Source organism: Sminthopsis crassicaudata, chromosome 3 (genome assembly GCF_048593235.1).
Source record: "Sminthopsis crassicaudata isolate SCR6 chromosome 3, ASM4859323v1, whole genome shotgun sequence".
In the NCBI taxonomy this organism is placed as follows: domain Eukaryota; kingdom Metazoa; phylum Chordata; class Mammalia; order Dasyuromorphia; family Dasyuridae; genus Sminthopsis; species Sminthopsis crassicaudata.
In genome coordinates this window covers 564,279,332-564,293,144 of record NC_133619.1, presented here as the reverse complement: position 1 = coordinate 564,293,144, position 13,813 = coordinate 564,279,332, and the positions used below count along the sequence as shown (strand labels likewise).

At 38.4% G+C, this 13,813-nt stretch overlaps 3 non-coding genes across 3 annotated transcripts; 2 read left to right on the top strand and 1 right to left on the bottom strand.

Annotated features, from left to right (window-relative positions):
* The first annotated feature begins 5,660 nt into the window (after positions 1 to 5,660).
* TRNAR-CCU (transfer RNA arginine (anticodon CCU)) lies at positions 5,661 to 5,733 on the top strand. Its single transcript has one exon. It is a non-coding gene; the product is annotated as a tRNA-Arg (tRNA).
* Positions 5,734 to 6,916: 1,183 nt separating this feature from the next.
* Positions 6,917 to 6,989, bottom strand: TRNAR-CCU (transfer RNA arginine (anticodon CCU)). Its single transcript has one exon. It is a non-coding gene; the product is annotated as a tRNA-Arg (tRNA).
* A 352-nt stretch (positions 6,990 to 7,341) lies between these two features.
* TRNAR-CCU (transfer RNA arginine (anticodon CCU)) lies at positions 7,342 to 7,414 on the top strand. Its single transcript has one exon. It is a non-coding gene; the product is annotated as a tRNA-Arg (tRNA).
* Positions 7,415 to 13,813: the final 6,399 nt, after the last annotated feature.

Below are 13,813 nucleotides of genomic sequence, written 5' to 3'. Positions count from 1 at the left end.
GATATATTGGGATGTGCACCTGAGGAACAAATGTTAGAAGCATATCTACAAAAATCCATAGAAACACTAAGGAATTATAAATTGCACATAGCCTCAGAAAAGATTCAAAGACATGCTCCTTTTCAATATTTATGATATGAAGTATATCCTAAGGTGCTTACAGTACAGAAACTCTCCTTAAGAACAGAGAAGCTAAACACCCTAAATGGCTTCCAGAAATTGATAGGAGATATCTAATGGGTGCATCCAGTGCTAAGCTTGACTACCTGTCAATTGCAACCATTATATGACATTTTAAGGGGAGACAGTGCTTTAAATTCACCACGCCAGCTTACAAAAGAAGCTCAAGAGGCTTTGAGACAAGTTGAACTGGCTTTATCCAATGTGGTTGAAAGATTCACTGAAAAACCCTTGGAAATATCAGTTTTTGCTACACAAGAGGCGCCCACAGCAGTCCCTCATCAAGGAGACAGTGTGATAGAGTGAGTGAACCTCCCAGCACAACCAGAAAAAAGCCTTATTCCTTATCCAGTGCTTGTGGCTAGAATTTTATTAAAGGCCATTAAATAAGCAGTACAATTATCTGGGATAAGACCTGACAAGATATACACCTTTTATACTAATGCACAAGTTAATGTGTGCTGTGAAACCATCCCAGAGTGGCAAATTTTATTAGCCATGGTTCCAAATTTTACACATGGTTATCCATTAACGATAACCAGACTGTTAGATAATTGGTGATGGATTGTTGAAAAAAAGGTTTCTAAAGTTCCTCTTAAAGGACCAACAATTTTTTTTTTTTTTTTTTTTTGAGGCTGGGGTTAAGTGACTTGCCCAGGGTCACACAGCTAGGAAGTGTTAAGTGTCTGAGACCAGATTCGAACTCCGGTCCTCCTGAATTCAAGGCTGGTGCTCTATCCACTGCGCCACCTAGCTGCCCCAAGGACCAACAATTTTTACAGATGCATCCAAACATAACATTTGCACTGTATACTCTCGTGACTTGACTATAAAGAGAGTAATTAGAACTCCTTTTCAGTCCACTCAGCAGAATGAATTGTATGCAATCATTCTAGCTCTTGCTTATTATCCAGGAGACATAAATATAATATCTGATTCGGCCTATTCAGTAGGTGTGTTACAAAGAATTGCCACAGCCCAAATAAAATTTGTAGCCTCCAATATGTATATTTAAGGAACTTCAGGAGCGAGTGAGAAAGCATCCAGGTAAGATTAATATTTTGCATGCCCACTCCCATAATGGACTTCCAGGTCCTACCTTTTTGATGGTAATTTAAAGGCAGATAGCCTTCTAATCATGTTGGCCAGTATATATAAAGTTTGGTCAACCTTTTTTCTTCACATTCTCACTAAGCCTATTGTCAATAGAACTGCTCCTCACTGGCTTCTATCCCTATCATTCCACCAAAATCACTCTCTCCAAAGTTACTAATGATTTCTGAGTTGTCAAATCCAATGACCTCTTCTCTATGTTCATTTATCATCTTTGACTTTCCCTGCAACTTTGAACATTGTTCATCAATCTTTCCTTCTTGGTACTCTCTTCTCTCTAGGTTTGTGAGATATGACTTTCTCTTGTTTCTCTTATCTGACTACTTCTTCTCTGACTTCTCTAGTTGATCCTCTTCCAGATCATTCCCTCTATCCACAGAAGTCTCTCTAGGTTCTGTCCTGGGCCTTCTTCTCTTTTTCATTCTATCATTTCACTTTGTAATCTCATCAGCTCCCATGGACTTAATTGCCATCTCTATATTGATGATTCTCAGATTTGCCTAGCCTTCCTCAATCTCTCTGCTGACCTCCAATCTCACATTTTCAACTGTCTTTCAGATATCTCGAACTGATTTACAATAGATGTCTTAAACTCAATATGTCTAAAATTGAAATCATTATCTTTCCCCCTAAACTGCCCTTACTTGTCACCTCTTCCTTATTACTGCAGTAAGGAACATTTCCTTCCAGTCCTTCATGCTCACAACCTAGGAATCATCCTCAACTCTTCATTTTCTTTCACTCAGTCCCTGTCTAAGCTGTTGTCAAGACCTGGGGATTTCACTTTTTTTTTTTTTTTTTTTTTTTTTTTTTTTAACATCTGTTGAATATTCTTCCCCTCTTGCTCTGTCACCATTTCAGTTCAAGTCCATATCATATCATGCTTGATCTATTGTAATAGCCTGCTCATGGGTCTGCCTACAGTCTCTCCCCACTCCAATCCATTCATTCTCTCTCTCTCTCTCTCTCTCTCTCTCTCTCTCTCTCTCTCTCTCTCTCTTCCCCCACCTTTTTTTCTTTACACACACACACACACACACACACACACACACACACACACACACACTTTCCAGTAGCAAACAAAAAGCCTGGTTTGTCATCCAAAATCCTTCATAATCTAGCCCCTTCCTATTTTTCCAATCTTCTGACACCATATTCTTTGATCCATTGACACTGACTTTCATTGACACTCTTTCTGCTCCAGGCATTCTGTGTCATATGCCTTGAATGCTCTTCTTCCTCCACTATACCTATTAATTTTCCTTGCTTCAAGTCCTAACTACAATGCCTTCTTTTTACTGTAAGTTTCTTAATTCTAGTGAATTCTCTCTATTAATTTCCCATTTATCCTGTATACTGATTGCTTCTTATACATTTGTTTTCATGTTGTCTCCACAACTAGATTTTAAACTCTTTGAGGTGAGGGATTGTTTTTTTCTCTTTTTGTATCCCCAACTTAACAGAGTGCCTGGTGCATAGTTGGCACTTAATATATGTTTACTGATTAACTGATTGAATAATGTTATACTCTCTACCTATGAAATACCTCATATAATAATTAGGTGATTTTAAGCCTCCAGAACAATATAATGGCCCACAAACTCCACTTGGTTCCTTCCTGTTTGGCTTTAGAAAATGTATTTTAAATTAAAAAGTTTTAAACTGAGTCACAATCACAAAAACTCCAGATTAGGAAATTCCTAATACCTACATAAAGGTTAAGATCTGTCTACTGGCACATTTACATCTACCTCAAGTTATCTCTTGCCTAGTTTCTTTATGGATGAGACAAAATTCAGTTTACTGGAAATATATGGGTAACAATATAGCAGATTATATTATTAGTGACTGAATAGATCGCCATTAGAAAATTTGAAGAAAGAGCTGATTTTTTCTGGAGACTTCCCTCAGCCTGAATGCCTACAGATGTCAATATCTCTACTACAGCTCAGTCTTCCTGTACTTCATGTTTATTTGAGCTTCTCAAATCCTCATGTTCAAAATCTCTTCCTATCCTCCCCCCCTTATCCCTTCCTTGCCACTTCTCACATCTCTCCTTGATTCATAGTCAGTTCCTAGTGTTTGATTCAATTAAAGGAGTCAAATATTTTCACATATTTATTATCACAATTTGTGCTGTTTATGGTGTGTGTGTGTTTGTTGGGGGAAGCAAAAGAAGTAAAGGAGGAGAAATTAATAAATTGACTAAAAATCTTTAGCAAGCATATATTTACACATACATGTATGCATGTAAACATGCATTTATGCAATAGTTATATATGCATATATATGCATCTATTATCATAATTTGTGATAACCTAGTGCTGCATTTATGGTGTGTGTGTTTGTTGGGGGAAGAAAAAGAAGTAAAGTAGGAGCAATTAATAAATTAACAAAGTGACTAAAAAAACTTTAGCAATCATATATTTACACATACATGTATGCATGTAAACATGCATTTATGCAATAGTTATATATGCATGTATACATTAATATATGCAGATATAGAAATATAATTTCACACATATACATATAGTGTATATATATATATATATATATATATATATATATATATATATATATATATATATATAATGAAGTAGTTCTACCTTTAGAAGAAAATAGTGTATTGTCCTTCCAAACATAGTTTAGCCCTCAGTCAAAAATTTTAATTATATATTAAAATATTGGAGGGGCCAATGTCTATAGGATTCAATCACTCTATAGATACACCTAGGACCCAACTAAAGATTGGAAGAAGATCCTTTGACTCTAAAATCAGTGTTTTGTCTCTCCGGGAAGAATGAACCTCTAATGACAATGTCTATAAGAAATTCCACCTGTTCTTCAGGTATTAATTCATTTTTTCCATTACTACTCAAGAATTAAGTCGTTTTCAGAGCCATTCAGACTTTACACAGACTCTAGAGTTTCTGGGACCAAACTAAGCGCAACATGGCAGATGGCTTTTTTGTTTTGTTTGATTGGTTAGTTTGTCAGTTGGCTCGGGAGCTTTTATTTGTATTCAGGTGCTTCGCTTTGCCAGCGCCCATAGACACATTTCTGTAACACTCTCTGAGTGGCTGAGAGAAAATTCAGTGACTTGTGAGATGTGTCCCCCATACCCAGCGTTTGTCAGAGACGGATCTGACGCACTCCTGACTCCAGGGCTGGCACAAAATCACGGCGCTGGCCATCGCAGAACACCACGCTGGTATAATACAGAGTTCGTCTGAATGTATCTCAAACCCCTAAAATTAAACGTCCTTTAAAGAGGGTGGGGAACGTGTAGAATATACTGGAAAAAGTTAGACGAAATTCTTCATTGAGAAGCCCTTTCTCTCTCAAAATCACTAAGTTCCTACTTCCTCAAATGTAAGGAAATTAAAAGGAACCTGTTAAAATAGAGACATTTAGAGTGACAAAAGAGAAGATTCTTCCAGATCTAGAGGATAAACCCCCTCGCCTTCTCCCTCGGTTCCGAAGCCTGAGGGTCTTCTTCCTACGAAGCCGAGCTCCCCGCAGTCACAGGGGCCCTGACACCGCCCCCTTCCGGGGGCATCTTCCTGGTTCGTTTTTCCTCTTTCTCTGACCACGAACTCCCCGGAGCCACCTCGGCTGCTCAGGGCTGCAGCCCCCTGACTTTTGTGTAGAGCGGGAAGCGGACCCCAAGCTCGGGACCCAGCGCAAACTGTTTGCAGAATCCTTAGAGAATGTGGAAGAAGGAGAGATAGTTGATGCGCTCTGCAGAGAGTCCCAGATAGGGGATAAGCACCGAAGGACTTAGAGCTATATTTCTGACCTTGAACTATTTAGGATGCAGAATCTTCAGTGCTCACCTCAGGAGAGGCGATAGGCTTACGCATGCGCGCGACCAGAGGCTTGAAACTAATTGCCACAGAATTCGCTGTAGATTTGCGCATGCACGTTCAAGTGTGTACATTTCTTACAATCTTTGTCACTCTCTTAAAGAATATCAGCAGCGGCGTGTTGAAATTGGGGAAGGAATCCGCGCAATGTGGCTAATTAGGGTATTTTATGGGGCCCAGGGAGAGGAAGAACCAGTTTCTAAGTACTAAAAATGCACGTTTACAGGCTACACTCCGGCCCTAAACAAGCCAAATTGGGGGTGAGGAAGCAGTGTGGCCTAGATTGTAACCGAACCCACGCAATCCGCAATGTATAATCACTCTGAAACTTCCCTTTTTAACCCTGCTTTAGCCTTCATCCAATGGTGAAAGGCGAAGAATGACAATTGCTTGATTGTTCAGGTTGAGAAAGCAAATTAATTAAGGAGGAAATAAAGCTAATTAGCACCGGCGAGGAAACAGTAGGGTGGAGCCAACTGCACGCCACTGTGCGTAGAAGCCCCAGTGGCCTAATGGATAAGGCATTGGCCTCCTAAGCCAGGGATTGTGGGTTCAAGTCCCATCTGGGGTGAACTATTTTTGAGTAGAATAAAAAGTGTCCAAGTTTGAACTGTCTTCACTTGCTACAATAAACAATTAATTACCCCAAAACTAAAGGTTTAAAAAATAAGGAATCCCTTAAAAATTAGGGGATTTCTGATAAGGCTGCAAGTCCCTTACATTCTGAAATCATATACAAAATAATGACATAATGTTAGCCTGGTAGCCCACAATCACAGCAAGAATTTGCGATGATCAGCTATGAAAGACTCAGCTCTTCTCAGTAGTTCAGTGACTCAAAGCAATCTCAAATTGGACAGAAAATGGCATCTACCTCCAGAAAAAGAACTAAGGAGACTGATCGTAAATCAACACATGCTAAGTCACTTCTTTTTTCTGTTTTTGTTTCTTAACTCTTCCATGGTTTTTCCCTTTTGCTCTGATTTTTTTCTCCCAACACTTTATTGGAACCAAATATCTACTCTTCAAAACATGAAATACTTTCACTCTTCCTTCTACATATATGAGTAATAAATAAAATATTTTTAATGGTCCACTTGTTTTTTTAAAATTAATTTTATTATTATAATTTTTGACATTACATATGCATGGGTAATAAAATATTTTTTTTAAAAATAAAAAGGAAAAGAATCAGTGCTTCGTCATCTCCTACATGATTCTAGTGCCTTTCCTCTGTTAATTATTGCCTATTTATCCTGTGTATAATTTGTCTTACATATCGGTTTGCTCGTTGTCTCTCCCATTTAAAATGTGAGCTCTAACCCTAAATGCGCGCGCGCTCCTCGAAGGCTGTCCTTTGCTTTTCAATATATCTCTAGTGCTTAGTACAGTACCTGGAACATGGTAGACACTGGATGGTTTACTCACTGACTGGAGATTCATAGAATCTGAATGGGAAAAAATCTCGAATCCATCCAGTTCTGCTCCTGATCAAGTAGACTGAAATAGACCTAAAAAAGAACCAACTTTTACATGAAAAAGGCTAAAAGGAAGAAAACTTACTACCCTTCTCTTACACACTGAAACTGAGGTTTTATTAATCTTTTTGAGTTTTTTTTTTTAATCTTTTTCATAACTGTAGCCATAAATCTATAAGATTACATAAACAGGTCTTTTTCAAGCTTAAATCTTTTTCGTAAATCTTTTTTGAGTTTTCTCAATTATATTTTCTCATTGTGTTTTTAAAAACAACCCACCCCAGATGGGACTTGAACCCACAATCCCTGGCTTAGGAGGCCAATGCCTTATCCATTAGGCCACTGGGGCTTACGTTGTTTTGAACTCTGTTACTATTCGATTCGGTTCTATTCTCCCTTTGTTTTTTTTTTTTTTTGTTTGTTTGTTTGTTTGTTTGTTTGTTTGTTTTGGTTCTAGCTAGTTCAATTTTCTATGTACTATAGGATTCAAAAATAATGACTCTTTATCTAATCCTATTTCCTCCTTTTATAATTTAACAAACTCAATTCCAATAGAAGAATTTTTCCAAGACCCCAAAAGTAAGTAGCAGAGTCGATCTAGGGGGAGAAGAAGAAGGAGAAGAAAAAAAAAAAAAAGAAAAAGAAAAAAAAACCCTTGTTTTGTGATCCATGTAGACTGTAGTAAACCTTCCAACACGAGCGCCCCAGTGGCCTAATGGATAAGGCACTGGCCTCCTAAGCCAGGGATTGTGGGTTCGAGTCCCACCTGGGGTAATAAATTTTGAAGTCTCTGTAACCACTAAAACAGCGCAAGGGAAGTGTATCAAAGCGGTCTTATCTACCGTATTCGGTTTACTCCCTTGTAAAATAACGTAAGAACTTGCCCAAGTCTGCTCCTAAATAGGATTTCGTAATTCAGCGAATTACAAATGGATGCAAAGGCACGGAGCGCCCGGATCTCTGTTCCCTCCGTTTCTTGAATTTTGTAATTTTTATTTTTTTCTTATTCTGAGTTTAATAAACATTCGATAAAAATGGACATTTCCGCATAAAAAAATGAGGATTAATTATGACGCCGCAAATCTCACGTCCAGTTTGTGTGTGTGTTCTTTTAAGTATGTAATGAATTCAGCACATTGGCTTCAAAACTGTGCTGCCTGGCTCTGTCTCCCTCTGATTTTTTTTTTTTAAAGCTTCAATGAGATGTCTGAAATGGCGGATCGCGAGCTTGGAGCCAGCGTGTCCCCGCGGCTTTCCAAGGAGTTGAACCGAGTGCAGCGGCTCTCCTACAGCTCTGAATGGGGGACGTAGCTCCGGATCACTGAAGAGAAAATTCTAGAGGTTTAAAATCTAATTAGAACTATCCAAGATGCTCGGAGAAACTGGGTTCTTTAGAAGAGGCGAAAGGGGGTAACAAAGTCGGATTAAAGATAGAAGCGAAAAATACTGTCCTCTTTTATTGTCCTGACTCAGTTTCCCTAAAAATCCTGACTCACTCCTGCTCGTTTTCTAACATCTCGATGGGAAGCCTCCAAAATGTAATGCCGGAAAAACTGAGCAAGACAGAGATTAGAGAGTATTTAATAATTTATTAATGGGAGAGATTTACTGGGACCAATGGATCCATGTTTGGTCTCAGGGCTGAATGAGATTATCCTCTCCAAGAATCCAGCCAACAGAGTTCTCAATGACATATATACATATATGTACATACAAACACATACATATATGTGTACATATATGTACACACATATATACATACATATATATATATACATATAAAATATGGCTCAGACACAGGTGAGCCTCCGGAGAGGGGGATGACATAATCAGGGGGAGACACCCCGGACCAGGGGAGAGGCATCTTGATCAAATAGTATCTGACATTCCAATAGCTTGGGAATGGAGAGACGCATTCTGATTTTTTTTATCCTTATCAAGTATTCTGATAAGGGGGAGGTTGTGCAGAACTGAGAAGCAGGGAAATTGAGTCAAGTTAATTAGGGAAACCGAGCCTGGACAATAAAAGAGAACTGTGGCACAACAGTTGCATTTATCACATTCACATCAGTAGGTTTAGTGTTCCTTGCTTTCTCTTTCTGTGCTAGAGTTGGAAGTAAAAACTTCAGAGCTTAAATTGGAAATCTCGATTTCTGAAAGAATTAACTACATAAAAAAAAACCTGTCTCTTGAAATTGATGAGCAGCTATTTTGAAACTATAACCTAAATAATCACTAGATACACTTCTTTAAACCCAACATTTTAATACTTTAATACTTAGAAGAAACCTCCAACCACTTTCAAAAAGACCACTTCCCATACAAGACAATTATAAGGCAATACTTCCTGTGCTAATAAGATGAGGTTCTCAGGTTTGTTACATTTGTTAATTAGACAGAAGATATTTCCTAGTTACTGTATATAAGTAAGATACATTACTATTCTTCTACTTGCCTGTTCTAATGCATCTAATTCTTTGTGAGTAAGCTATACGTTGTACACTAACAAAGTTTAGGCTTCATTCATTATTCTATAAAATGTAAATAAAATGAGGAAGAATCTCATAATGTTTTTTTTTTTTAATTTAAAGAAACAACATTAATCCTTTCTCTTAAAAAAATTATCACTTGCCTCTCTCACTTCCACTCATTTAAAAAAGAAAAACAAACAAAAGTTTCTCTTTTGTATCAAATTAGACCAAACCTACATATTGGCCATCACAAAAAGGTCTGTCTCATTCTTCATCAAAGAGATCTGACTTCTGTCCATCACCTCTCTGTCAGGAAAACATGCTTCATGGTACATTTTATCCAATTCTAATTAGACATTGTGTTAATCAGAATTCTTAAATTTTTACAATTCATTTTCAAAATTCTGTAATCATTGTATAAAATCAGGGCTTCTTAAACTTTTCCCACTCATGGCTCCTTTTCTTCTGACAAATTTTTAGATGTCCTGGCTATATAGGTATACGGAATAGGTAGGCAAATCACATACTATAATAATAACAATAAATCAAAAATTCAAGACTTCCACATTCAGTGACTGGACTCCACAGAGGCTCCTTAACCACAATTTAACATCCTTTGCTATAAAGCACTGCCTTGGTTCTGCTTACTTCAGTCTGTATCAATTCATATACCTTCCCAAATTTCTTTGAATCTACCTCTTTTTTCATTTCTTATGGCACAACAATATTCCATATTTATATGACAATTTGCTCTGCCATCTCTCAATTGTTAGGGATTGCCTTAGTTTCCAGTTAGTTGCCACACAAAAAGTTTTGCAATAGATATTTTTGTAGGTATGGATCCTTTCCTTTCTTTGACTTTTTTTTGGATGTATATAATATGTACAGTGACTGAGGGCATAGTTCTAAATCATTTTCTATAATACCTGAGCCAATTCACTACTCAGTGTGTGACTGTTCTTCCACTTCTTACAACAATTTTCATTTTTCTTTTCATATCATCTTGGCCAATTTGATAGGTATGAGATTGCGAGTTGTTTAATGTACTTTCTCTTACTATCATTACTGATTTGGGGTATTTCCTATAAGATTGTTGATAGTCTGAAACTCTTTTGAGAACTAGTGACTTCCAATTTACTAGATCTATACAATTATGTGTGTATATATTTTTATGTATACACATACATATGTGCCATGTAAGTATATATGTACTATATATATATATATATATATATACATATATATATATATATATATATATATATATATATATATCATGTATCTCATTTGTACAATATAGTAGTTGCTTGCATTTTGCCTTCACTAGGGCAGAGACTGTTTTTGCCTTTCTTCATATCCCCAAGGTTTAGCTCAAGAGGTATAAGTTTTAACACCAATGCTGCTGTTGTTGTATATAATAGGGTATCTATGTACAATTCTTCAACTAAATATCATCTAAGAAAGAGAATATCCATTCAAATACGTGATAGCTCATGCCTTATAATATTTAACCTCAATAGTAGGTAGAATTCTAACACCAATGGATTAGTTTGTTATTATGCTGTGAGATCATTTTTAAAACAATTATTTTCTATTATTAGATGAGCTAGATATTTTATTGTAAGCTTTTATTTTTCTGGATTCCTAATATAAATGCCTTTGGGATCTGAACCAGGATTTGCTTGTTATTTTATCAGAAATCTAAATAAGATTTTGGGTAATTAGCTGGGACAGTAGACAGAATACTGGGCTTCCAGTTAGAAAGACCTAAGTTCAAATATGACTTCAGACATTTATTAGTGTAATTTTAGGCAAGTCTCTTTGCCTCAGTTTCTTCATCTGTAAAATAAGCTGAAGAAATCAATGGCAAACTATCTTTGTCAAGAGAATCTCAAATGGGGTTATAAAGAGTTAGACACAAATGAACACCAATAAAATAAGAATCAACTAACAAGACAGAGGTTAAATTAAGAAGATATCATCTATATACTATATAATACTGGACAGTTTATAATATTCCCCCAAACAAATATATCATCGTAGTTTTTTTCTCACCTAAATGTTCTCCATTATGTTTCTGTCCTCAGGTTCATGGATTTCCATTCAGGAATATGTCTATTAAAATGCCCTGTTATTCCTCCCATCTATCTTCTTCTTTCTACCCATCACTTCTATTAAATCTAAAGGTTCTGGTACAACCCTTCTCCTTCCAGTAATACTAAATGTCTCCTTGAGATTTTCCAGAATTTTGAAGAAGTCGCCAAAGTTCATGAGCTAGTTTCTAGGGGACACAATGGGAATTTAAAAGAATCACTGAAAAGTAGTACACATGTTTTTTTATCTTTATTCCCAAGAAGACTCAGTAAGGAATTACAGAACAAAATTGGGAGGGAAGTGAGATGAGGTAGGGAGGGATAGTTCATGAACTGAGTTATGGAAGATACAAATAAAATTTATTCTTCTTGATCCTATTAGAAATAAAGACTGGGGAACTTTTGTTGGGAGTGAGTCAAGTGAGATGAGTCTTCTTGACAGCCACCAAAGAGGTTCTTTTATGTACTAGTTTTTATTGACCCAACTCCACTTCCCCGAAAGAAAGCAATAACACCTTCCCTTGAAAAAGATGGACAATAGTTGATAGCATCTATAGTTTAGTGAAATGCATCAAACATCTGGTTTGGAGGCAAAGAAGAATAGCAGACATGAAGTACCCAGGAGAGAGAAAAACAGGGCAGCCAAAATAATGAAAATTTTAGAGCGTTTATTGCTAGCTAGTGACTGCACCCCACCAAAACAAGGGAGTCAGCCAATGAGTGGTCTCAGGGCCACATATTTATAGGAAGAAAAGAGAGAGATCAAATTGTTTCTTGATACATTTGTCATAATAAAGGAATTTCCATTCTAAACAGGAGGCAAAAAAAAGTTATCACTCTAAGGGGGTCATTCCCAGGCAGCAGCAAGGAGTATTTCTTTAAGCTTATCAGGTTGTCAAGGACTCAGGTCTCTCAGGACAGCACATCTGGGGGTGTAAGAATACCATCTGCAGTAGGGAGTGAAGAACTAATAATAAACTTCTAACTACAAAGATTCAAGATTATGTTTCTCACAGTCCCATTTGGGGTGCTTTTCCACTTTATTCCCCCCTCTTCTTGAGACTGTCAAAGACTAGACTCATCAGAGGCCAGGGGAGAGTAAGTGACCCTGGCAACAAACAACTTAACATCCTGGATCATCTTCCTGATATATGTAGTTAAACAATCAAATAAGGGGCAATAAGTAGAGCTAGCAGAAATATGGTAAGGGGGAGCCTATCAGGGAGGTCACAAGAGAGGCTACCGAGGGGGAGCAATTGAAAAGTGACTGGGACCAAAACATTGGTTGGCATTGAGGCAGAGTTGTTAGCATAGAAACAGCAAACTACCCCGAGGGCCATATGTACCCCTCCTTGCTTAAGATATAGAAAAATCTAGGCCCCAATGGATCTGCAGGACCACCTCTGCCAAGGAGTTTAGGGAGTTCTCCAAGAAGGATATGTGATTTTCCAAGTCCTTTAAATCCATCTGGGAACTCAGGGCTAATAGCTGTCACCACAGATCAGGGCAGTGGTCCCCACAGCCGTGGAGCCTGCTATCCCCAACCCCACTAGGAGGGGAACTAGAATAGGAGAGCCCTTCTTGCCCTATCTTATGGACCAAAATGTTCTTCAGCATAGCAGGCAAAGCTCGGGAGATTCTTCCAAGACCAAAGCAAATTCACTGATACAAGGAATTAATCCCATAGTGCATGCAAAGGTAGGACCCTGTCCGGGTCTATATTAGGGAGTTTACAGTATTTTTGTGTGGGGAAAGATCAGTAACTAGCACACAGTGCTTTTTGTATGGAGAGAGAAAAAGAGAGAGAGAGAGAGAGAGAGAGAGAGAGAGAGAGAGAGAGATTCAGAATGGAGGGGGCCTCTGTCCCCCAGGTGGCACCTATGCCCACAAGAGTGGGAGGAGGGGGTCAGGGTCCAGACAGAGACAGCAGCTTGTGGCAAGGGTAGGGCTAGTCAAGTTTATCAGCCTGTGTATTCCAGCAAGGGCTGACATAAAGGTCTCATAGGGAGACAGCGGTCTTCCAGGAAGTGGAGGCTGAGGAGGTATATTAGGGCCTATGGGGATGTTTTCCCTCAGGATGTTCCTTCTTTGGATTGTGAGCAGGGCTCCCAAATTTCTTCCTGCCACAAAACCTGATACCCCAGGTCCTTCCCAAGAGCCAACATAGGTCCAGATAGAACTATGACTACCGATAAGTCTCATTTCAGGCCTCTACCTCCCCCAGTGGTTCTTATTAAGGTCCACACATATCTATGGGGAGAATAGTGGCTGGGCTTCCCCAATAGGGTTGGGGAAGCAAGAGAGAGGCTCAGGCCATAAAAGGGGATAAGATACAGAAATAGCATCTTCCTGAGTCGTGTCCTGCAGGCGCATCGGGAGCAGGACAAGGCCTCACATGTGAACAATGGATTCAAGCCTTATGGTCGGCAACCTTCACTGCTGAGAGATTGGAGAGGATGACCTGGTGTGGGCCGGTCCAGCGGGGTTCCAATGCAGAGCCATGAGGAAATTTTCTGATCTGGATCCAATCCCCCGGTGGAGGTCTGGTCCAGCAGGCTGGGGAGGGGGAGGCTGGGCAGAGACACGATAAAGACCTCTGACTGCTGCCT